The following is a 26011-nucleotide window of genomic DNA, read 5'->3' on the forward strand; positions in this document are numbered from 1 at the left end:
GACTATAGTAGGTCATGAGTAGCCCTTGAACCAGCCATGTACTTTATGAAGGCATCAGTTACCAGTGTTCTAATATGGTGAGTTCCTGGGGCTGGCACTACATTACAGGGCCATCACCAGATGACACACAATGCAGAAGGCATTGGTGGATGACACCTTAGTACGAGAAACTTTGGAGCATAGTCCCACAATATAGGAATTGTACAAGCCAGTTGTCAGTTTAGTCACATATTTCCAGGTGGAACAACGGAGGTAAAATCACATGTTGTGTTAAGCCGTACCCAAAAACCATGCCCCCTTTTTTTTTACCTTGGTCTGTATTTTTTGATGATAAAGATGACATCTCTACCTCCATCCAGCTCAGAGAAAACAGAGAGATACGGTAGAGAAACTAGGAATAACTGTAGGATACAAGTTATATAACAGCTGGATATAGTGTTACTCCTGATGCATAGTGGGTCTGGAAAAAGTCTTCAGACCCTTTTACTTTCACAGGAGGAAAGAATTGCTTGTGGAGCTCAGAGACAGGATTGTGTGGAGGCACAGATCTGCAGAAGGCTACAAAAACATTTCTGCTGGACTGAAAGTTCCCAAGAGCCCAGCGGCCTCCATGATTTTTACATGGAAGAAGTTTTGGAACAATCCGGACTTTTCCTAGAGCTGCCGACCCACCAAACTATGTAATCGGAGGAGGAGGGCCTTGGTGAGAGGTAACCAAGAACCCAATGGTCACTCTGGCTGAGCTCTAAAGATTCTGCATGCGAGAAACTTCCAGAATGTCAACCATCACTGCAGCCTCCACAAATCTGGTCGTTATGGCAGAGGGGCCAGAAAGAAGTATGAAAGTTGCCTGGAGATACCAAAAAGCACCTAAAGGGCCTTAGACTCACAAGATTCTCTGGTCTGATGAAACCAAAATGAAACTTTTTGGCCTCAATTCTAAGTGTTCTGTCTGGAGGAAACCAGGCGCCGCTCATCACCTGCCCAATACCATCCCTATAATGAAGCCTGGTGATGGCAGCACCACGCTGGGGGACGGAGAGACCAGTCAGGGTGGATGGAAAGCTGAATGGAACAAAGTATAGAGATATTCTAAAAGGAAACCTGATCCAGAGTGTTGGGGACCTCAGACTGGGCAGAAGGTTCACCTTCCAACAAGACAATGATCCTAAGCACACAACCAAGACAACACAGGAGAAGCTTATGGACAACTCTGTGAATGTCCTTGAGTGGCCTGGCCAGAGCTCTGACTTCAACCCAATCGGACATGTCAGATGACATGAAGATGGCGTCCACAGACAGCCCCATCCAACCTGACTGAGCTGGAGTTGCAGATAAGAATGGCAGAAGATTCCCAAATCGAAATGTGGAAACCTTGTGGCATCATATAACCAAGAAGACTGGAGGCTGGAATCACTGGCAAAGGTGCTTCAACGAAGTACTGAGTACCAGGTGTGAATACTTATGTCAATGCAAAAACCTTTTTTTTTCCCAAATGTACAAAGATTTCTGTCATCCTGTCTTCTCTTTGTCATTATGGGGTATTGATTGCAGAATGATGGGGAAAAGTTGATTTTTTTAATTTGCACAGGGCCAAAACATAACAAAATGTAATAAAAATGAAAGGGTCTGAAGACTTTCTGGACCCACAGTACAATTGTGACAGCTTGTTTTAAAAATTGTCTGAAGTGTGGGTATGATATAATTAACTCTTTGCTTCCTGAATTGATTTATTGTAAATCTTGTTACTCACTAACTCTCTTCTCACAGACGCACACACAGACATCCCCGCACACAGCAAAACTCCACAGTCCTCACATGCATGATGTTTACATGTGGAAAGCCGCAAAATAGGCATCTGAAAAAGTGGGGCTTCATGTGACTAGACCTTTTCTAACCATCTCAATTTCCAAAGATGTAATGTTTTTTGTTAAAATTTTGCAATTCAGTAGTAGTCTTTCTTCTTTTTTCATCTTCCTGGTCTTTCCTGTTTCTGGCTCTAGGAACATGCCTATAGTAATTGGCCTACCTACTAGACAATACACATAGAAATATGATATCCATTTCTCTAGTGAATTATCAGGTCCAGGGGCATAAGCTGAAGCTCCTGGGCCCCTATGCACCATCTGTAATAGGTCCCCCCATCTACCATGTGCCACTTATAATACTAGTGTCTTCGTATGTGGTGGTAGGTCTATTGAATACCCTAGCCACCCAGACTAAGGTGCCACAGGCAAAGCTTAATATTCTATCATGAAAAATACCATATACTGCAATACTGATGTATTGTAGTATACTGTAGAAGCAGTAACGGTATTGTAAGTTCAATTCCATTATGCTGGCCAAAGAAAAAATATAAAAATAAGTTAAATAAGGTTTTAAAAAATATATTAAAAGCTCAAATAAAAATCTATTTTCCCATTTCTTGCATTAAAAAAAAATCAATAAATAAAATAAACCTAATTGGTTCTGTAAATGTTCAAACTATTAAGATATATAATAATTTATCCTACATGGTGAATGTTATAGGGAAACAAAAATACCAGAGTTGCATTTTTTTGAATACCTCATCTTCTAAAAAAATGAACAAAAAGTGATATAAAAGTCTTATGTACCCTGAAATGATACCAATAAAAACTGCAAATGCAAGCCCTCACACAGCCATTGCAACAGAACAATATAAAAGTCATGGGTCTCAGAAGACGGCCACAGAAGCAGAATTTTTAAAAAAGTTCTGACATATTTTAGAAGTAATAATTAAAGATGAGCGAACGTGTTCGGCTCCGCCCCTTTTCGCCCGAACACCGAACTTTGCGAGCAATTCCGTGCTCGGGCGAAAAAAGTTGGGGGGTCGCCGTGGCAGCGCGGGGGGGTGCGGCAGGGAGTGGGGGGGAGAGGGAGAGAGAGAGGGCTCCCCCCTGTTCCCCGCTGCTGCCGCCCGCGCCGCCGCGCCTCTCCCCGCCCCCCGGCGCCCCCCGAATCTTTACGCGCGGACACTGAAGTCCTCGGTAAAGCCGGTGTCCGGGTGCGTAAGTGTTCGTTAAGAACACGTTCGCTCATCTCTAGTAATAATACATTTAAAAAACTATATACATTTGGAATCGCCACATTTGTACTGACCCGTAGAATAATGAACACCGCAACGTAAAACATTTTTTAAAAGTTTTTCAATACGTTATATCTTATAATAAGTAAAACTATTAAAAAATACAGCTGTGTTGACAAAAAGTAAAGAAGTTATAGCTCTTCAAAATGGGGATGAATAAACAAAAAAGAGAAAATTTGACAAATTTCTGGTCATTAAAGGGAACCTGTCGCTTCCTCTAACCACCATAATTTAGTTATGGGACATGACAGGAAGCCTGGTGATGTATTTTTTAAACCCGCCCGATCCCATGATCCACCAATGTCCCCCATTGGAGTCGGCATGTGGCACAAACATCCCACTCTTTTCCATGTCCTGTGCACAAGCTCTCCTATACAAGTCTATGGGAGAGCCAGATCCCTGTCATCTACCCTAACAATACCAGAACTTAGTTTATGGTGCTATGGGGACATGACAGGTTCCCTCTAACGGGTTAAAGGGATTGTCCAGGAATGGCACAAAGTAGCTGCTGTCAGTGCAGCCTGTGGCAACCTGCCAATCTTAGGCTCCACCCCCACCTGCAAGCTCACCCCCTTCTCAAACCACTACATTTTTGCAATGATATGCAAATCAGAGCAAATAAAAGAAAAGCAACAAAACTACTGAAAAAAAGGCGTCATATAAAATGTTACTAAACACAAGTATGCCACCAAAAGCCTCTGACATGACCAGGGATATTGGAAAGGTCGTTTATTCAAGGCACCTGCATTAGGACCCTGTGAATCATAAAGAGTACATTGACACAACCGCACACAGAACTCAGACCTTAATACAACGCTGTATTTTTCAATAACAGATCAAAGCCTCTTGTGTTGCAGAAATAACTCTAGTTCCTAACCTAAGCACTGAGCTCTCATCCATAACCCTACAAAGCTGAATGCAATCAGATATTGAGCTCTACAATGACCATTTGAGTGCCGACCCCTTTAATGCAAATACAGTAAAACCTCTACTAATGTTGGTAATCCGTCCGAAAGCAAGTGGCTTTACCTTAAACCACTGCTACGGTAATTGTTTCCATAAGAATCAACGTAAATCCAATTAATTCGTTCTAGACGTTCCAAAATACACACCAAACCGCATTTAATGGAGAATAAATATGGTCTTTAATACCAAATAACAATAATAGATGAAGATAAAAGACTACTGTAAAGAATAAATGAACATTTAACATGTTATTGAACATCATCTGTCCTCAGCGTTATCACTGTGTTCTCTGTGCTGTTACATAGGACCGTAGGTCACATCTGCTGTACAGCAGTACATCATCTGTTCTCAGTATTTTCAGAGTGTTCTCTGAAGTGTTACATAGGACTGCAGTTGACACCTGCTGCACTACAATACATCACCCGTCCTTAGCGTTATCACTGTGTTCTCAATGGTGTTACATAGGACTGCAGGTGACATCATTATCTGTCCTCAGCGTTAACACAGTGTTCTCCGTGCTGTTACATAGGACTGCAGGTGACATCATTATCTGTCCTCAGCGTTATCACTGTGTTCTCTGTGCTGTTACATTGAAGTACTATACTACAGTATATCATCTGTCCTCAGCGTTATCACTGTGTTCTCTGTACTGTTACATAGAACTGTAGGTGACATCTACTATACTACAGTATATCATCTGTCCTCAGCGTTATCACCGTGTTCACTGTGCTGTTACATTGAAGTGCAGGTGCCATCTACTATACTACAGTATATCATCTGTCCTCAGCGTTATCACTGTGTTCTCTGTGCTGTTACATTGGAGTGCAGGTGACATCTGCTGTACTACGGTATATCATCTGTCTTCAGTGTTATCACTGTGTTCTCTGTACTGTTACATAGAACTGTAGGTGACATCTACTATACTACAGTATATCATCTGTCCTCAGCGTTATCACCGTGTTCACTGTGCTGTTACATTGGAATGCAGGTGACATCTACTGTACTACGGTACATCATCTGTCCTCAGCATTATCACTGTGTTCTCTGTGCTGTTACATTGGAGTGCAGGTGACATCTGCTGTACTACGGTATATCATCTGTCTTCAGTGTTATCACTGTGTTCTCTGTGCTTTTACATAGGACTGCAGGTGACATCTGCTGTACTACGGTACATCATCTGTCCTCAGCATTATCACTGTGTTCTCTGTGCTGTTACATTGAAGTGCAGGTGACATCTGCTGTACTACGGTATATCATCTGTCCTCAGCGTTATCACCGTGTTCTCTGTGCTGTTACATTGGAGTGCAGGTGACATCTGCTGTACTATGGTACATCATCTGTCCTCAGCATTATCACTGTGTTCTCTGTGCTGTTACATTGGAGTGCAGGTGACATCTGCTGTACTATGGTACATCATCTGTCCTCAGCATTATCACTGTGTTCTCTGTGCTGTTACATTGGAGTGCAGGTGACATCTGCTGTACTACGGTACATCATCTGTCCTCAGCATTATCACTGTGTTCTCTGTGCTGTTACATTGGAGTGCAGGTGACATCTGCTGTACTACGGTATATCATCTGTCCTCAGCGTTATCACTGTGTTCTCTGTGCTGTTACATAGGACTGCAGGTGACATCTGCTGTACTATGGTACATCATCTGTCCTCAGCATTATCACTGTGTTCTCTGTGCTGTTACATTGGAGTGCAATTGTACAGTACTGTACTAGTGTATTACCCGTCACCGATGATGGAGAAGGGTGGGTTGCATAAGCAGCAGGTGGAGGATGAGAAGACACCAAGCAGGAGATCACGTGGGTTCTGCAGCAAGGTCATGTGGGTCGGCACACGCCGGTGTTATTAGAGGCAACCAATGTTACTAGAGACAAAAGTTTGGCTAAAATATCTGGCCTTACTTGAAATCAGCCTTAGTAGATGTCAGTGCTAGTAGAGGTTTTAGTGTAATATTTAAAGTTAGATTTTCTATATCTAATATCCTATAAGGTAATTAATAGAGGGGATCTGCTTTTTTTCAACTGATGAACTAACCTCTGGTAAGCTTCTGGTTTCCCACCACTTGGGACCCCCATCCATTAGTTGATCACCCGGCCCATTGTCAGTGCAGCGTGTCGGATGTTGTAATCAGTGGTCATCCCAGGAAGTAGGAACGCCGCCTTCACTCCCATTGAAATGAATGTGAGTGCTGCGCTACTACTCCACTTCTTGCTTCTTTAATAGTCAAGACTTTAAACCCAGTCCTGACCATGAGAGAAACAAGAAGTTGAAGAGCAACAATGTGCTCCCATTGATCTCAATGGGAGTGATGCCAGCACCCCCACTTCCTCCCGTGTCCTCTGGTGACGACATTCGTCCACTGCACTGGACAATGAGATGAATAATCAGCTGATAGACAGGGTCCCGAGCGGCTGATCCCTGTCCATCAACTACTGATGGTCTATCCAGAGGATGAGTTAACAATTAAAAAAATGGCAGAAGACCCCTTTAAGGTCTTTATCTCGCTCTGGAGATTCCAGTGATTTATATCTATAGCCTATTGATGTCAATGAGAACTGCGTAATACTTTTTTTCTACTGCGGGGGCACTGCAGGAGAATTGAACATTAGGGACACTCTATAATTCAGAGTAGAAAATAAGAGCAGCTCTCCCAATGTAGGACTCAGTTCATCTGTGCATTGCACAGACAACCATTTGATTCACTGTTCACTGCTCTTGCAGCTTCAAACCCATGTTACTCAGCAACAGGTTGGTCAACGCTGGGAGATGGCTAATATATGTTCAAATCGTCCAAGCTCTTCAAGCAAGAATTGTAGGTGGTGCAATAGCTGAATAGCTGCATGCAGCAATGGGGTCTGAATGAGACCCAGAGCGACATATGCTTGGAGTTTGTATGATCCCCCTGATAGGTTAATTGGCTTCCTATGAAATTGTCTCTATAGTGGGTTTGCCTGAGATCGAAATTTAGATTAGGACCAGGGATTGGTATCGGAAGTTGCAATCTGTGTACATTGTTGCAGAACATATTGGCGCTAATAACAGACTTGACGGCAGTCAGTCAGCACAGGCTGTGACTTGGATTTACTTTGTATGTATGCAGATATCTTAGCGCAGGTTTCATATACAGTGGATGGGCACTTGTAAAGTTATGTTGACAGTTCCCGCTTTGAGACAATACACAGTTTGTTGACAAGTAGATTATGTGTGCAGTTGGCTTCCCTTCCTTAAGATATCACATTACAGCTTTTTCTATCTAAGGTGTATTTAGTGGCTTTTCGCTAGGATACACTTGCCAAAAGAGGTGTCTCACATTATGTCCATGAGCTGGGAAACAGAAAGCTACGTCATTGGTGACTCTCTGTGTGGGTTTCAAGGACATCCGATCAGTACAAATATATAATGGATGTTGAACAATGTACTGTACTTATTGTCAGAGGAGTTGGAAGAACCCATGGGAAGAACATACAAACCCATGTAATGTTACCAGGAGAAGATTCAAACTTCATGGAGAAATTGTAGGACGAAAATACAAAACTCCATGGAGATATTGCCTGAAGAACATAGAAATGCAGATGTTGTAGACAGAAGTTACAAATTCCATTGAGATGTAACAGAAGATACAAACTTCTGGAGTTGTTTTGGAAGAACATACAAACTCAACAGAGAAATGCTAAAAGACATGGGACAGGAACTAATAACGTGTAGGACCCTCTCTAGCCTGGAAGAGTACAGCAACTCAGTGTGGCATCAATTCCACAAGTGAACAGAAGACATCTAGGGGAATGTTGAGCCATGTTATCTGAATAGGCACCCACAACTCTGTGGTATTTGTAGATGCAGGATCTTTGGTGTGAATGGACGTCTCCACCATATCCCATACATGCTCAACTGGGCTCATGTTGGGAAAACGTGCAGGCCGCACTATTCGTAGGGAACTCACCAGAATACTCCTCAAACCACTTCTGGACAACTTGGGCCCAATGGTGCTTTATGCTGCTGAAATATCCCATTTTTATGGAAAAACATGAAGTCCAGGGTGGGCTACAAATAATCACCAAGCATTGAAATGTAGTTGGCACCTGTCTACACTGTGTTTAGGCAGGCTAGTGGACCCAAAGTGTTCAATGCGAACATACCCCACACCAGTGTAGAGTCACCATCAGTCTTCACAGTGCCTTGTTGACAACTGGGGTTAATAGCTTCATGAGATCTGCACCACACACAAACCCGATCATTAGCCTGAAATCATTGATACTATGACTTATTGGATTACTCTGCATGTTGCCAAACCATTAGGGCCCAATTAACAACTTGAGACAATATGTTCGGTGTTGTACTGGTAACAGAGGCACTCTAGTGCGTCTGCTTCTCCCATATCCAATGGAAGCTAAAGAATGCTGCACTGATCTGCAGGATATGTACGTAGAGCCTCCTGCATTAAATGTGAATGGGATTTCTGCAAGAGTCCATCATCTGTTCGCATACACAATTCTAGCCAGGTGCCTCAATTTGTGATCATTCAGCACCCAATCCACACTCCAGAGAAGAGCAGACAATGATTGTGGCTCTCTCCATTGTAGATGATGGATGTTGAGGTAAAGGACTGGAATTTCATAAGTCCTATAAACCACAATGGAGAGAGCTGCATGCATTTAGGATGCCACTAACTTATACACTCATTTCTGGAGTGCCAAACGGGTCAAGAGTAGAGATGAGCGAATCTACTTGCTTCGGGTGTTTTTGAACTCGAGCATCGCTTTTTCCGAGTAACTCACTACTCGGACGAAAAGATTCGGGGGGCGCTGGGGGGCGGCGTGGTGGAGCGGGGGGTAGCAGTGGGGAACAGGAGGGAGCTCTCTCTTTCCCCCCCCCCACTCCCCTCTGCAACCCCCCGCTCACCCCCGGCTCCCCCTGAATCTTTTCGTCCGAGTAGTGAGTTACTCGGAAAAAGCGGTGCTCGAGTTCAAAAACACCCGAACCGAGTAGATTTGCTCATCTCTAGTCAAGAGATCTTAGTTTTCTAATATCCAGGGGACCCAGACATGGCTACACAGTACATCCTTAATACGTGCCCATTCCTGTTGCCCTGCTATATTCCACTCTTCTTCACCCTGAAAATGCATGTGAGCAGCCAAACATAGATATTTCTGTGTCCAGATGATTGGGGCCACATAAAATGGCATTGGAGGCTGCATGCGGTCCACGGGACACAGTTTATGTACCCCTGTGGTAGAAGAACATTTAGTCCATGCAAATATTGTGAGAAGAATGTACAAACTCCATGGAGATGTTCTAAGAAGAACATACAAATTCCACGTAGATGTTGCTCTGGTTGTTTTCAAATCTGACATATACAGAGATCTGTAAGCTGAGGATACCCAGAAAAATATTTGCTATGTACATATAGGCTTCCAAGACTTCCAATGCATCTTCCTCAGTTCGAAAATTGACCACAATAGAGAATCTATGCCAGAGGGAAAACATAGGTTGGCGAAAGCTGTTGTGTATACCCTGGGCAGCAAGACTAACAAACAGAAAAGTCCTAAATTGTATAAGACCCGATATATCACTGGAGGGCAGGATGACCAGGCTCAGGCTCACGTATTTTGTCCATGTAATGTGAGCAGAGTCGCTAGAAACATCTATAATGCTTGGACAGATCAGTGGCAAAAGAGGACCTGGCTATCAAATAACACGATGGCTGATACTGTCAAAGCTGATACTGGCATGGATATTACACAACTGAAAGAAGCAGTGCAGAACCGAAAAACATTGAAGGAGCTCCCCTTTAGGGTCACCGAGGGTCATGAACGGCTAAACGGTTAACAACAACAACATAGGTTTAGAAAGGATATATGTGCCATGCAGGGTGCCCATACAGCTGTTTTGAACTTCATGAAGTCAACTATACTAGACTCCACAAGGACAGAGCTTGGGTTTGCCCCATCAGACAAGCTTGCACATCTTCATCTTCAGAGAGCCACACTAGCAAAAAAGTCAGAGCTTTTTCACATGAAGGCATCTCACAAATACTCTTTTGCTGCCCATTTTCCCACAGAGCACTAACCAGTCTTGAGGACTTCTTGTGGTGCAATACTAAGAAGTCATAACTGATTCTGGCATAATAACTGGAATGGTACAGGTGATTTCTCAATATCGCAGTTCTAGTACAAAAGTCAACACACAGAAGCTGAATCATCTCCTAATGTTCTAGATGAGTTCTCATAAAATTCATTACGAGGGTCAAGGGGTTGTCCGGGATTAGAAGAAAGGATCTGCTTTAGACGGGTTGTCTGATTTAGAAAACTCATTTGCGAATACTCAATTTTGGGTTAGTAGAGAGAATTAGTCATTCTACCCTGTTTCCCTGAAAATAAGACATAGCATTTTTAAGGATGCAAAATGATTTTTCAGGCTTTTTGAGGATGCTTGAAATATAAGCCCTACTCCAAAATTAAGCCCTGCTAACAGTTAATTAAAAAAGTCAATTTAAATAGTGTCCAGGCAGCTATACATGTAAAAAAGTTAAACCTTTTTGAACAAAAATTAATATAAGACACTGTCTTGTTTTCGGGAAAACACAGTAGATAGCAGCTACAAATAGTGTCTCCCTCTGTGGAGGACCCAACGTGTCCATGCTTTAGGGCTAACGCCCACGGAAAGATTTATGCTGCGTTCTCCGCAGCATAAATCTGCGGCGGACTAACGCATCTATTAGGTTCTATTGAACCTAAAAGCTCAGTGCTCATGAGAAGGAAATATATATATCCTTGTAGGTAGAAAAGAAAACACTGGAATATATACATTTATATAGATATAGTTATGTGCCTTTCTTTTTATATGTATACTAACTTTATTCTTATATGTACTAACTCTATGAAAAACTTAATACTTCGCCTTATATCAGATATGCCAAGATGCTTTGCAAGGCAAAAAGAGAAAGAATGTCCAAAGAAACTAGATGAAGGATGAAGGTTAAAGTGAAGGAGAAAAGAGATATGAAGAATGCATGCTTAGCCGCTTTCTCAGAATTGAGTGCGTGATTCTTTGCACTGGAGTTAATTGAATACGTGATTTTCTGTACATAAGCCAGAGGCGCCATATCAAGATAACGACTGTTTAACTACGTATATAACTTTCAGTGCCTCAGCCGGAAATCCGGACTTCCCATATATGGTTATGCTGTGAATTTGAGCCAATGAGCCCATCACCCATTCCTAGTGATGAGACCAAAGGGTATAAGATCCCATGTAATCTGTAATAAAGTGCGCAGTCATGTCCCTGTGTGAGGAACTATACCAGACCTCCGTGTGTGGTGTCTCTTCTTTACCGCCGGCAGCGGGGCATTGGGGTGGGCCTGATTGGTGCTGTACGCGGAAATTACCCTGACACTCACATGCGGGATTCTGCCATGGATTTACGCTGCGGGAAAAAAATTGCGGCATGTTCTATTTTTCCATGTTTTTCTGTGGAGGGAGGTCTCCATTTATATAGTATTAATGGAGACCGCGGAAAAGAGGTTTCCCACCAAAAACATTTCTTGCTTATCCTCCATTCCAGTGGAGGATATAGTGGTGATGATTAAAACTTCTGGGGGTTGAGGGGATAGACTAGACCCCTTTGCAGCCCAATACTACTAAATTGAATAATGATAATAAAAATACCCGAAATGTCAATAATAATAATGATAATACTCAAAAATAAACTTAACTCCTTAGTGACAAAGCCTGTTTGCATCTTAATGACCAACTAATTTTTCATTTTTTTTAAATTTTCGCATTCCTAGAGCCACAAAGTTTTAATTTTTCTGTCGACACAGCCATGAGGGCTTGCTTTTTGTGAGATAAGTTGTATTTTTTAATGGCATTATTTTTGGGTACATATAATGTATTGAATAACTTTTAAATTATTTTTTTTATTGGGAATTGTGGGAAAAAAAGAATTCTGCTATTTGTGTTTTGGATATAATTTTTACTGTGTTCCGTGTGCAAAATGGATAATGTGATAACACTCTCTGGGTCGGCGCGATTCTGAGTGATACCAAATCCAGATTTGGCTCTGGATTTTAAGGTAAATGTGCAAAGGAGACTCAAAGCCTTTAACGCAGATATGAACAAGTCAGATTTCATTCTCTTAGCAATTCAGGCTAAGTTATTTCACTTCATGTCCATCTAATTGCAATATACGGGCCTGGTCTGATGTTCTCTATAATTATAATAATTTACTTTCTGACTCACTGCAGTTATTGGACCGACATAGAAAGAAGAGTAATAAAGAGCCAACACTGACAATACATAATGTATTTAAGGAGCAGTAAACCTGAAGGCAGCAGCTTATAATAGCACAGCAGCGTTATAAGAGGAGCGGCTGATATCAGTCACGCATGTAATGGTAATGTACAGTATCTGGGAGTTCTCAGCACTTGTCACCTAAAGTAGTGATCAGGAGGATTTTTGTATACATCAATAATCCCAATTACCATAACAGTCTGAAAAAGCTGACGGTCAACTGCAGGACAAAAAGAAAGACAAACTTCAGGCATCCTGCCCCTTTAAGGAAAGATATGATAGCTATCAGACCTGTTATGCGCTCTCCCCCTTCCACTTTCCAGTCCTTCTGGTTTCAGCTCATTGCTCAAGTGCACAAGAATTCCTTCTCTAGTGCAATAGCAAAGGACGGTGATCCATTAGGAGATAGGTATGTATTCAGAATATGTGTCACCTTTAAAGCCAGCCGGGATTGGATTGGGGAAGGGGAGAAAATCTCTTTGAAAAGGCAAAATGTTTCAGTATTTCACAATGTAAAATCTCCACTAGCAGTCAATCACCTGTAAATACCCCTGAGGGCTTGAGTCATTAATGCAACCCTAGGTTTTTTTTTAACACTTTTCAAGTTGAGGGGGTGCTATAGACCCCATGGCCATCCCTTATGAATTATCTAGCCCTTAATCTTCTTAAAGAACAATCACCTGTAAATATACGTTCCTGAGAACTTGATTCAGCTACTTCTCAGCAACTGCCATATATATATATGTATAATCACCATAGTACTCATGATTTGATGGATTAATGTTTACCTACATATATTCCATCATTCATTCTCCAGCTAGATGGAAAGCACGGGTCCCTTTCATCCATATATGACAGGCTTGTCGCTACAATATCAGTCAGGCAGTGCAGGCTCAAGTTGTCCCTATAATGATCACTATTATACCCTGCCTGACTGTGGAGTGATCATCCTGAAAAGGACGCCCCAACTCACCGGCGGCTGATCCCTCAACAATCCCTATTAGACCCTATACAGACTGCATATGCTCACATGCCCCACTCAGCTTCCTGGATCCTGAATAGACATTCTGCATAGTTATAGAGTAACGTTTGGATGTATCACTGTATACCAAGGTGAAAAACATTATTCAGGACTCGGGGAGAGTTGGGTGAGAACCTCGTAGGAACAATAATGGCGGAAATAAGAGTCAACTGGTAGTTGTCACCAAGAAGATGACACAACGTGTTGTTTAAGTGGTGAAGTCATATAGTATTGGGACATTTATATGAGAGATCACAAACCTGAGCGTCTTGTCCTATGGATAGTGTAGGAGATGTACTTTTCTTCAGGGCAATATACTCTGCTGCCACAGCATTCTTCGTGGAGTGCAGGACCAGACGTCCAGCTTTTGTCCTCACTAGCTCCTTCCCCCACTGAATGCACCTTGCAGTCTCTCCTTCTCCGTCCCCTCCCCTGTCGCTCACCTGGACCAGGTAGCAATTGAACTGGTTTTTTTCCAGTTGTATCTGGCAGACTGGTACCTGTAAACCTCCCCAGTCCCTCCCTCTTGCTGCTAAACCTGCGGCACACAGCTTCATTGACATCCTATAAACAGGTGAGAGCTGCCGTTAACAGGTGAAAGACTTGTGTGCAGATGTAGCAGAGCTGAACGTGCTCAGCATTGGAGCATTAGCTTGGACTATAACCAAAAAGTTTAAAAGGATTGCACCACTACTGACCATCTTCAAGATAGGTCATCAATAGCTGATTGGCGGGTGTCTGTCATAGGGTCCGGTGCTCTAATGTATGGCGCTCTTCTGTTGATGAAAGCAAACAGCTTCATACACTGTGCAGTGGCCCCCCGTGGTACTGCAGGTTCAATCTTATTCACTTCGATGGGGCTCAGCCTTCAGTACCATACAGACCCCTGACAACTATTGATGTACTCTCCTGAGGAGAGATGTTGAATTCCACAGACCTGGAAAACCCCTTTAATTGAGGATGGTTGCCCAATCTGGACCCTTATCTATTAAATGAACTGGAGACTGGCTGCAGTGAATATCCCTTGCTTTGGAGGACTTGGCTTGTCCCTGCATTCCTTTCAGTGGGAATCGTGTAATGCTTGATTTGCCCTGTGGAGGCGCTGCAGAAGAACTGAACACTTGTTGTTTGGTGTAGTGAAACTCATCTTGCCAGATGTAACTTTTTTCTATTATATGAATCTCTCAGTAACCCTGGAAGCAAGACAATTAACATATTAACGTATGCACAAATGTCAATTTCCCAAAATGGGATGTGACGAAAGCTTGCCGGACCTGTCTCTTGTTATGTAATTAACAGATGGCTGTGTAATGACTCTGCTGTTCTAATTATGAAAGGAAGTCTTATTGTTAAAAGGAACCTGTCACGTTGTTCATTTGGTCCTTATCTGCAGGCAGAATGGCATAGAGCAGGAGGAGCTGAGCAGATCAATATATATATATATATATATATATATATATATATATATATATATATATATATATGGTATGTGGGAAGAGATTCAGTATAACTTCATTCATTTACATCTCTGCTCTTTCTATGCTTCAGAGTCCAGTGGGCGAGACTACTGAATTATTGACACTTATCTTTGCATTCATAGTCATACAAGTAGGCTGTCAATCACTGAATAGCACCATGTACTGGACATGCAAGCATCAAGGGAGCAGAGATGTACAGGGGTGGACATAAATATGGACACACAGTACAAAATGCATGCCTTAAAGGGGTTCTGTCATTAGAAAAAAAAATTCTATACTTACCTATTCCTCCCCCATCAGTCTTCTTACCAGATCTTCTCCCCACTGATCTTCTCCTGGCTCCTCCAGTCCCTCTGGGTCACCTCACTGCAAGCTGTCCGGATCCTCTTCTTCTGGTGACGAAATGTCAATTCTCTGCAGTCTCCTTCCTGCAGGGAAGTGTTACTCGGGCACAAGTGACGTAGCGTTCATAGCCTAGCAGGGAGTGCTGAGCTATTGCCGAGACTGTGCAAGTGCACATGCGTGCTGTCTCTCTGCAATAGTGTATGAACTCTCGCGGTGAGATAGCAGTCTCGACAATAGCTCGGCATTCCTTCCTAGGCAATGAATATTACATCACTAGTGACGTAACCTACAGTGATCTGTAGGAAGAAGAAGAATTCAGAGAATGCTCGCTATAACATCATGTATTTTTGTTCGCCATTACCAGGTATCATATCTACAAGATGACTTGGTTTCTCTTACTCAGTACAATCACACTTTACTCTACTGGTTAACACTGTACTAAAAAGATTTGTGGTAGATTGGATGCAGAAGTAAGGGGTTAAATGCCCATGTGTACATACATATGAATAATAATTCTGTACGTCATGTTCCTTTCAGGACCTTCAGAGAGAGGTCACATGACTTTGCTCACTTTGTTGCTATGGAATTACAGGAACTGAGCTGCACACTGATTGGCTGAAGGGCTGGTTATAAAAGAGAGGTCCTCTTCCTTGGCTCAGGTGTGACTCAGCAGTTTTAGAGAGCGCAGGGAAGAGAGAGACTCAGTCAGTGAGAGCTGCAGCTGGACTTTCTGAGTACCCCAGAGGGAGAGTCTCAGGTGATACACCTTCCTATCTGCACCTTCTCAATATGATGGACAATAGCCACCTATACAGTAAGAGAATAACAGTCATTGAAACCTAGCACTAGCGGTTTCTTGTAAGGGTTTGTCCTGTAACACTAATATAGATATAGTTCACAGATTGCAATATACAGTGTCCCAATGAAGAGTTAACCTCACTTACCAGTATAGTTAGCCATGCTCACCATCTTCACTCTTAGGTCTTGAATTGTCATAAGCAATTTGCTCTTTGTCTGTGACCTGCAAGCAATATCCCATTAAATTTAAATGAATGCCGGCTGTATATACACAACAGGCTGTACCCCAATTCAGTCCCTATGAATGTGTACACCCACTAATCAGATGGAGGTAGAGATGAGCGAGCACCAAAATGCTTGGGTGCTCGTTACTCGGGAAGAAATTATCGCGATGCTCGAGGGTTCGTTTCGAGTAACGAACCCCATTGAAGTCAATGGGCGACCCGAGCATTTTTGTATATCGCCGATGCTCGCTAAGGTTTTCATTTGTGAAAATCTGGGCAATTCAAGAAAGTGATGGGAACGACACAGCAACAGATAGGGCAGGCGAGGGGCTACATGTTGGGCTGCATCTCAAGTTCCCAGGTCCCACTATTAAGCCACAATAGCGGCAAGAGTGCTTCTGAAAAGCCCTCATTAGCAATGCATACCTTAGCTAAGCACCACACTACCTCCAACAAAGCACAATCACTGCCTGCATGACACTCCGCTGCCACTTCTCCTGGGTTACATGCTGCCCAACCCCCCCGCACGACCCAGTGTCCACAGCGCACACCAAAGTGTCCCTGCGCAGCCTTCAGCTGCACTCATGCCACACGCTGGCCTCATAGCCACACCACCCTCATGTCTATTTATAAGTGCGTCTGCCATGAGGAGGAACCGCAGGCACACACTGCAGAGGGTTGGCACGGCTAGGCAGCGACCCTCTTTAAAAGGGGCGGGGCGATAGCCCACAATGCTGTACAGAAGCAATGAGAAATATAATCCTGTGCCACCGCCATCAGGAGCTGCACACGTGGGCATAGCAATGGGGAACCTATGTGCCACACACTATTCATTCTGTCAAGGTGTCTGCATGCCCCAGTCAGACCGCGTTTTTTTATAAATAGTCACAGGCAGGTACAACTCCGCAATGGGAATTCCGTGTGCACCCACAGCATGGGTGGCTCCCTGGAACCCACCGGCTGTACATAAATGTATCCCATTGCAGTGCCCATCACAGCTGAGGTAATGTCCGATTAAATGCAGGTGGGCTTCGGCCCACACTGCATGCCCCAGTCAGACTGGGGTTCTTTAGAAGTGGACACATGCAGTTACAACTCCCTGTGGACCCACAGCATGGGTGGGTGCCAGGAAGCCACCGGCGGTACATAAATATATCCCATTGCATTGCCCATCACAGCTGATGTAACGTCAGCTTTAATGCAGGTGGGCAAAAAATTAATTGGATTACACTGTAGGCGAGGGCCCCAAAAAATTGGTGTACCAACAGTACTAATGTACCTCAGAAAAATTGCCCATGCCCAACCAAGAGGGCAGGTGAAACCCATTAATCGCTTTGGTTAATGTGGCTTAATTGGTAACTAGGCCTGGAGGCAGCCCAGTTAAAATAAAAATTGGTTCAGGTGAAAGTTTCAACGCTTTAATGAGCATTGAAACATATAAAAATTGTTTACAAAAATTATATGACTGAGCCTTGTGGGCCTAAGAAAAATTGCCCGTTCGGCGTGATTACGTGAGGTTTCAGGAGGAGGAGCAGGAGGAGGAGGATGAATAGAATACACAGATTGATGAAGCAAAAAGGTCCCCGTTTTTGATGGTGATAGAGAACGATGCTTCCATCCGCGGGTGCAGCCTACGTATTGCTTACGTATCGCTGCTGTCCGCTGGTGGAGAAGAGAAGTCTGGGGAAATCCAGGCTTTGTTCATCTTGATGAGTGTAAGCCTGTTGGCACTGTCGGTTGACAGGCGGGTACGCTTATCCGTGATGATTCCCCCAGTCGCACTAAACACCCTCTCTGACAAGACGCTAGCCGCAGGACAAGCAAGCACCTCCAGGGCATACAGCGCGAGTTCAGGCCAAGTGTCCAGCTTCGACACCCAGTAGTTGTAGGGGGCAGAGGCGTCACCGAGGACGGTCGTGCGATCGGCTACGTACTCCCTCACCATCCTTTTACAGTGCTCCCGCCAACTCAGCCTTGACTGGGGAGCGGTGACACAGTCTTGCTGGGGAGCCATAAAGCTGGCAAAGGCCTTGGAGAATGTTCCCCTGCCTGTGCTGTACATGCTGCCTGATCTCTGCGCCTCCCCTGCTACCTGACCCACGGAACTGCACCTTCTGCCACTAGCACTGTCGGATGGGAATGTTACTATCAGTTTGTCCGCCAGGGTCCTGTGGTATAGCAACACTCTCGAACCCCTTTCCTCTTCGGGTATGAGAGTGGAAAGGTTCTCCTTATACCGTGGGTCGAGCAGTGTGTACACCCAGTAATCCGTAGTGGCCAGAATGCGTGTAACGCGAGGGTCTCGAGAAAGGCATCCTAACATGAAGTCAGCCATGTGTGCCAGGGTACCCGTACGCAACACATGGCTGTCCTCACTAGGAAGATCACTTTCAGGATCCTCCTCCTCCTCCGGCCATACACGCCGAAAGGATGACAGGCAAGCAGCATGGGTACCCTCAGCAGTGGGCCAAGCTGTCTCTTCCCCCTCCTCCTCATGCTCCTCCCCCTCCTCCTCAACGCGCTGAGATATAGACATGAGGGTGCTCTGACTATCCAGCGACATACTGTCTTCCCCCGCCTCCGTTTCCAAGCGCAAAGCATCTGCCTTTATGCTTTGCAGGGAACTTCTCAAGAGGCATAGCAGAGGAATGGTGACGCTAATGATCGCAGCATCCCCGCTCACCATCTGGGTAGACTCCTCAAAGTTTCCAAGGACCTGGCAGATGGCTGCCAACCAGGCCCACTCTTCTGTAAAGAATTGAGGAGGCTGACTCCCACTACGCCGCCCATGTTGGAGTTGGTATTCCACTATAGCTCTACGCTGCTCATAGAGTCTGGCCAACATGTGGAGCGTAGAGTTCCACCGTGTGGGCACGTCGCACAGCAGTCGGTGCACTGGCAGATTAAACCGATATTGCAGGGTCCGCAGGGTGGCAGCGTTCGTCTTGGAGTTGCGGAAATGTGCGCTGACCCGGCGCACCTTTCCGAGCAGGTATGACAAGTGTGGGTAGCTTTTCAGAAAGCGCTGAACCACCAAATTAAAGACATGGGCCAGGCATGGCACGTGCGTGAGGCTGCCGAGCTGCAGAGCCGCCACCAGGTTACGGCCGTTGTCACACACGACCATGCCCGGTTAGAGGCTCAGCGGCGAAAGCCAGCGGTCGGTCTGATCTGTCAGACCCTGCAGCAGTTCGTGGGCCGTGTGCCTCTTCTCTCCTAAGCTGAGTAGTTTCAGCACGGCCTGCTGACGCTTGCCCACCGCTGTGCTGCCACGCCGCGTGACACCGACTGCTGGCGACGTGCTGCTGCTGCTGACACATCTTGATTGCGAGACACAGGTTGCGTTGGAGGAGGAGGAGGAGGGTAGTTTAGTGGAGGAAGCATACACCGCCGCAGATACCAGCACCGAGCTGGGGCCCGCAATTCTGGGGGTGGGTAGGACGTGAGCGGTCCCAGGTTCTGACTCTGTCCCAGCCTCCACTAAATTCACCCAATGTGCCGTCAGGGAGATATAGTGGCCCTGCCCGCCTGTGCTTGTCCACGTGTCCGTTGTTAAGTGGACCTTGGCAGTAATCGCTTTGGTGAGGGCACGTACAATGTTGCGGGAGACGTGGTCGTGCAGGGCTGGGACGGCACATCGGGAAAAGTAGTGGCGACTGGGAACCAAGTAGCGCGGGGGCCGCCGCCGCCATCATGCTTTTGAAAGCCTCCGTTTCCACAAGCCTATACGGCAGCATCTCCAGGCTGATCAATTTGGCTATGTGCACGTTTAACGCTTGAGCGTGCGGGTGCGTGGCGGCGTACTTGCGCTTGCGCTCAAACAGTTGCGCTAGCGACGTCTGGACGCTGCGCTGAGAGACATTGCTGGATGGGGCCGAGGACAGCAGAGGTGAGGGTGTGGGTGCAGGCCGGTAGGCACTTGTGCCTGTGTCCTCAGAGGGGGGTTGGAGCTCAGTGGCAGGTTGGGGCACAGGGGGAGAGGCAGTGGTGCAAACCGGAGGCGGTGAAGGCCTTCGTCCCACCTTGTGGGGTGCTTGGCCATCATATGCCTGCGCATGCTGGTGGTGGTGGCTCCCCAGCTGATCTTGGCGCGACAAAGGTTGCACACCACTGTTCGTCGGTCATCAGGCGTCTCTGTGAAAAACTGCCACACCTTAGAGCACCTTGGCCTCTGCAGGGTGGCATGGCGCGAGGGGGCGCTTTGGGAAACAGTTGGTGGATTATTCGGTCTGGCCCTGCCTCTACCCCTGGCCACCGCACTGGCTCGGCCTGTGCCCACACCCTGACTTAGGCCTCCGCGTCCTCGCCCGCGTCCACGTCCTCTAGGCCTACCCCTACCCCTCAGCATGCTGTATTACCAGTAGTGCAGAAACAGAACGCTGTAATTAAATGTGCCGCTTAATGGCCTGTGGTTGGAGGCTGACTTCGCTTACGGAATGCACAGCAGAGGCAGGAAAGAATTTTGCGCAAGCCTGCTGTAACACTTAGCTGGCTGCGTATGAATTAGGACAACTACCCCCAGCAGAGACCCAGTACACTTGTGGACAGGAATACAGCGGTGATGTAAGAGGCAACACAGAGGCAGGAAAGAATTTTGCGCAAGCCTGCTGTAACACTTAGCTGGCTGCATATGAATTAGGACAACTACCCCCAGCAGAGACCCAGTACAATTGTGGACAGGAATACAGCGGTGATGTAAGAGGCAACACAGAGGCAGGAAAGAATTTTGCGCAAGCCTGCTGTAACACTTAGCTGGCTGCGTATGAATTAGGACAACTACCCCCAGCAGAGACCCAGTACACTTGTGGACAGGAATACAGCGGTGATGTAAGAGGCAACACAGAGGCAGGAAAGAATTTTGCGCAAGCCTGCTGTAACACTTAGCTGGCTGCGTATGAATTAGGACAACTACCCCCAGCAGAGACCCAGTACACTTGTGGACAGGAATACAGTGGTGATATAAGAGGCAACACAGAGGCAGGAAAGAATTTTGCGCAAGCCTGCTGTAACACTTAGCTGGCTGCGTATGAGTTAGAACAACTACCCCCAGCAGAGACCCAGTACACTTGTGGACAGGAATACAGCGGTGATGTAAGAGGCAACACAGAGGCAGGAAAGAATTTTGCGCAAGCCTGCTGTAACACTTAGCTGGCTGCGTATGAATTAGGACAACTACCCCCAGCAGAGACCCAGTACACTTGTGGACAGGAATACAGCGGTGATGTAAGAGGCAACACAGAGGCAGGAAAGAATTTTGCGCAAGCCTGCTGTAACACTTAGCTGTCTGCGTATGAATTAGGACAACTACCCCCAGCAGAGACCCAGTACACTTGTGGACAGGAATACAGCGGTGATGTAAGAGGCAACACAGAGGCAGGAAAGAATTTTGCGCAAGCCTGCTGTAACACTTAGCTGTCTGCGTATGAATTAGGACAACTACCCCCAGCAGAGACCCAGTACACTTGTGGACAGGAATACAGCGGTGATGTAAGAGGCAACACAGAGGCAGGAAAGAATTTTGCGCAAGCCTGCTGTAACACTTAGCTGGCTGCGTATGAATTAGGACAACTACCCCCAGCAGAGACCCAGTACACTTGTGGACAGGAATACAGCGGTGATGTAAGAGGCAACACAGAGGCAGGAAAGAATTTTGCGCAAGCCTGCTGTAACACTTAGCTGGCTGCGTATGAATTAGGACAACTACCCCCAGCAGAGACCCAGTACACTTGTGGACAGGAATACAGCGGTGATGTAAGAGGCAACACAGAGGCAGGAAAGAATTTTGCGCAAGCCTGCTGTAACACTTAGCTGGCTGCGTATGAATTAGGACAACTACCCCCAGCAGAGACCCAATACACTGAGGACGGTCACAAGCAGCCCAAATAGATTTTTTTCCCCAAATGTTTTTGGAAAGGCCCACTGCCTATATACACTAAATATGTCTTCTGTCCCTGCCTCACCACTACTGGCCCTGGACAATGTAAAATTACTGCAGGATGCAATGCTCTGCACGGCCGATATACAAAAAAAAAAGTGCAACACTGCAAAAAGCAGCCTCCACACTACTGCACACGGTTAGATGTGGCCCTAAGAAGGACCGTTGGGGTTCTTGAAGCCTAAAATAACTCCTAATGCTCTCCCTATAGCAGCTCCGGCACCAGCAGCACTGTCCCTGATCTCTGTCAGAATGCATCTGTGGCGAGCCGCGGGAGGGGCCGATTTATATACTCGGGTGACACCTGATCTCGCCAGCCACTCACTGCAGGGGGGTGGCATAGGGCTTGAACGTCGCAGGGGGAAGTTGTAATGCCTTCCCTGTCTTTCTATTGGCCAGAAAAGCGCGCTAACATCTCAGAGATGAAAGTGAAAGTAACTCGAACATCGCGTGGTACTCGTCTCGAGTAACGAGCATCTCTAACACGCTAATACTCGAACGAGTATCAAGCTCGGACAAGTACGTTCGCTCATCTCTAGATGGAGGTCAACCTCACTTACAGTTAGTCACTTGTAACGATTTCCTCTGTAGATAATTCCCAGCAGCTTTTTCTGGTTCCACACTGGCTTCTTCCATAGTGCACTTGCAGCCTAATACTTAATAATTATAATAGTTCAGTGTAAACATGGCCAACGATTGAACGACATACGAGAATGTAGCGCTTCTCATTCGTTATTCATTTTATATAGGCATAAAAATAATTGTTCATTTGTCGCTGCATGTAAACAGCGATCGTTTAATCATTCACAGCCGCTGGTACAGAGAATGTGAACGACTCAGCGATATACAAACGCAATTGCGAACTATTTATCTGCCTGTATAAACGGACTGCGTGAGCTTACAATTTATCGCTCCATGTTACAGGAGTCTAAGCATCCCATATTTTTCAGAGCTGCTAGTTTGACTTGTGGAGGTGGCGGGCGTCTTGACTATCCCCAAAACTTAGAGGTCAACTCTAGGCTCATGACATCATAGAGGCTGTGTTAACTCCTTGTGGGTACCCGAAGTAATCAACAAAGGAAGCATCTATACAAGGACATCGCTGATGCATATTTATGAGTAATGGCACCTCCCAATCAGAGGCTGCAGCGTCACCGCTCATCTCCTGGCATCTGCGTTCACATCCTGGATGCCAAGATGCCAGCAGTTTGGAACAGTGATGCCGTAGCCTCTGATTGGCAGGCGAAAGTCACCTGACTTCCACTGTCACCGGACACCAGGTGAATCGCAAAGCTGATTTCTCAACCCTGTGACAAACACGTTTTTAAAAGTCAGTGACCAGGAATGGAATGCATCGGCCTGATAGCCAAGACTAATTACAGATCACTGCTGCCAGGCGGCATTCTCCAGTGCTGATCAGTGTGTAAGGGGAGGAAGCAGTTAACCTCCTGTATTCTGGTAAATACCGTAAATGCTGGAGTTTATGTAAAGAGATGATGAAAAATACTTATTAGAGATTAAATAACTTTTGAAAAGTTCACGTTGGCTAGATTGCCGAATTTTGGAAAAAGTTTGTCTTAGTCTGAATTATTTTGAACTGAACCTTCATATATACTGCTTAAAGGGGTTGTCCCGCGCCGAAACGGGGTTTTTTTTTTCAATAGGCCCCCCGTTCGGTGCGAGACAAACACAAGGGATGGGTTAAAAAAAAAACAGTTTGGTACTTACCGAATCCCCACTCTGCGGCGACTTCTTTCTTACCTTAGCAAGATGGCCGCCGGGATCTTCACCCACGATGCACCGCGGGTCTTCTCCCATGGTGCACCGTGGGCTCTGTGCGGTCCATTGCCGATTCCAGCCTCCTGATTGGCTGGAATCGGCACACGTGACGGGGCGGAGCTACAAGGACCAGCTCTCCGGCACGAGCGGGCCCATTCAGAAGGGAGAAGACCGGACTGCGCAAGCGCGTCTAATCGGGCGATTAGACGCTGAAATTAGACGGCGCCATGGCGACGGGGACGCTAGCAATGGAACAGGTAAGTGAATAACTTCTGTATGGCTCATATTTAATGCACGATGTACATTACAAAGTGTATTAATATGGCCATACAGAAGTGTATAACCCCACTTGCTATCGCGGGACAACCCCTTTAAGTTATTATTGTTGCTGGTCCTGTGACTGAGTGGTTAGCATTGTTACCTTGCAGTGCTGGGGCCCTGGGTTCAAAACGGACAGCATCTGCATGGAGTTTGTGTGTTCTCCCCGTGTTACATAATCACCTTTTTTTATAGATTACATAGAACTTGATGTTTTTTATTCCAACAATCTATATTCACCTATTAGTATTATTTTAGAAGAAAAGCCACACAAACAGGGAGAACATACAAACTCCATCCAGATATTGTCCTTTGCCAGGTTTGAACCTAGGACCCCACCACGGCAAGGCAACAATGTGAACCACTGAGCCACCATTCTCCTCCTCCTAAGCTATATAGATAAAGCACCACATGATGTAAAGGAAAACGTGATTCATCAGACCAGGCCACCTTCTTTCATTCTACAATTTCTAGTTCTGATGCTCATGTGTCCATTGTAGGTGCTTTTGGTGGTAGACAGGGGTCAGAACTGATACTCTGATTAGTCTGTTGCTATGGAACCCTAAATGTAGCATACTGTGATGTAATGTGTATTTTGATACTTTTTTTTTATTACAGCCAACATATACTTTATCAGCATTTTGTGTTACAATAGCTCTTTTGTGGGATCGGATCAAACAGGCTAGTCTTTCTCCCATAAATGACAATGACCCTTGGAAGCCCATGATCTTGTCACTGGATTGTCTTTTGGTTGACCACTTTTAATGGCTACTAACCACAGCATACCAAGACCTGCTGTTTTAGAGATGCTCTGACCCAGTCATCTAGCCATCACAGTTTGCCCCTTGTCAGAGTTGCTCAGATCCTCATTATCATGGCTCCAAAATATGAGAGATTGAAAAGAGATTATTTCTGGTGGTCTACCACACCCCTAACCACCAGGGACAGGAGGACGTGAGTTGATGTAGACAATCAGTCATATGTGGAGACTCAAGCTGCTTCTGGAATAGGTCTGCCTAGAGGGAGGTAGTTGTAGTGTCCCGTTCTCTCACTTTCGACCTTTGCATGGTCTGGGGAAAGCACTGAATGTATTTCCGATTGCACAGGTGTTTAACCCCTTCATGACATGGCCTATTTTGGGCTTAAGGACGCAACAATTTTTGGCGGATTTTCTTCTCCATTTATCAAAAGTCATAACTTTTTTATTTTTCCGTCAACGCGGCCGTGTGAGGGCTTGTTTTTTGCGTGGCGAACTGTAGTTTTTATCGGTGCCACTTTTGGGTACATAAACTATATTGTAAAACTTTTATTTTTTTTTTATGATAGCAGGGAGAGAAAACGCATCAATTCTGCCATAGATTTTTTTATATTTTTTTTACAGCGTTAATCATGCAGCATAAATGAGACATTCCATTTTTTCTGCGGGTCGGTATGGTTACAACGATACCAAAATTCTTACATTTTTTTTAGGTTTTCCCACTTTTCTGCAATAAAGACCCTTTTTTTGGAAATCTTTTTTCTATTCTAAATTGCTGCATTCAAAGTCCTATAACTTTTTTATTTTTCAATGTATGGAGCTCTATGAGGGCTTATTTTTTGCGAGACGAGCTGTAGTTTTTACTGATACCATTTTGGGGTACATACGGCTTTTTTGATCACTTTTATTGCGTTTTTAGTGAGGCAAAATGCTAAAAATTAGCATTTTGCCTCAGTTTTTTAGCGTTTTATTTGCGTGCACAGT

At 45.2% G+C, this 26011-nt stretch overlaps 2 protein-coding genes across 2 annotated transcripts in view; one reads left to right on the plus strand and one right to left on the minus strand.

The window, feature by feature from the left end:
- SCNN1A (sodium channel epithelial 1 subunit alpha) overlaps window positions 1-13858 on the minus strand; it is a 97300-nt gene extending 83442 nt beyond the window's left edge. Inside the window, exon 1 of the mRNA XM_066601301.1 lies at window positions 13654-13858. The gene's annotated coding sequence lies outside the window, so the exon portion shown is untranslated. The remainder of the gene's footprint in view (window positions 1-13653) is intronic.
- TAPBPL (TAP binding protein like) overlaps window positions 1-26011 on the plus strand; it is a 351854-nt gene that overhangs the window by 163726 nt on the left and 162117 nt on the right. The window lies entirely within an intron of this gene.

The sequence above is a fragment of the Eleutherodactylus coqui genome, chromosome 4 (genome assembly GCF_035609145.1).
Source record: "Eleutherodactylus coqui strain aEleCoq1 chromosome 4, aEleCoq1.hap1, whole genome shotgun sequence".
NCBI classification, from domain to species: domain Eukaryota; kingdom Metazoa; phylum Chordata; class Amphibia; order Anura; family Eleutherodactylidae; genus Eleutherodactylus; species Eleutherodactylus coqui.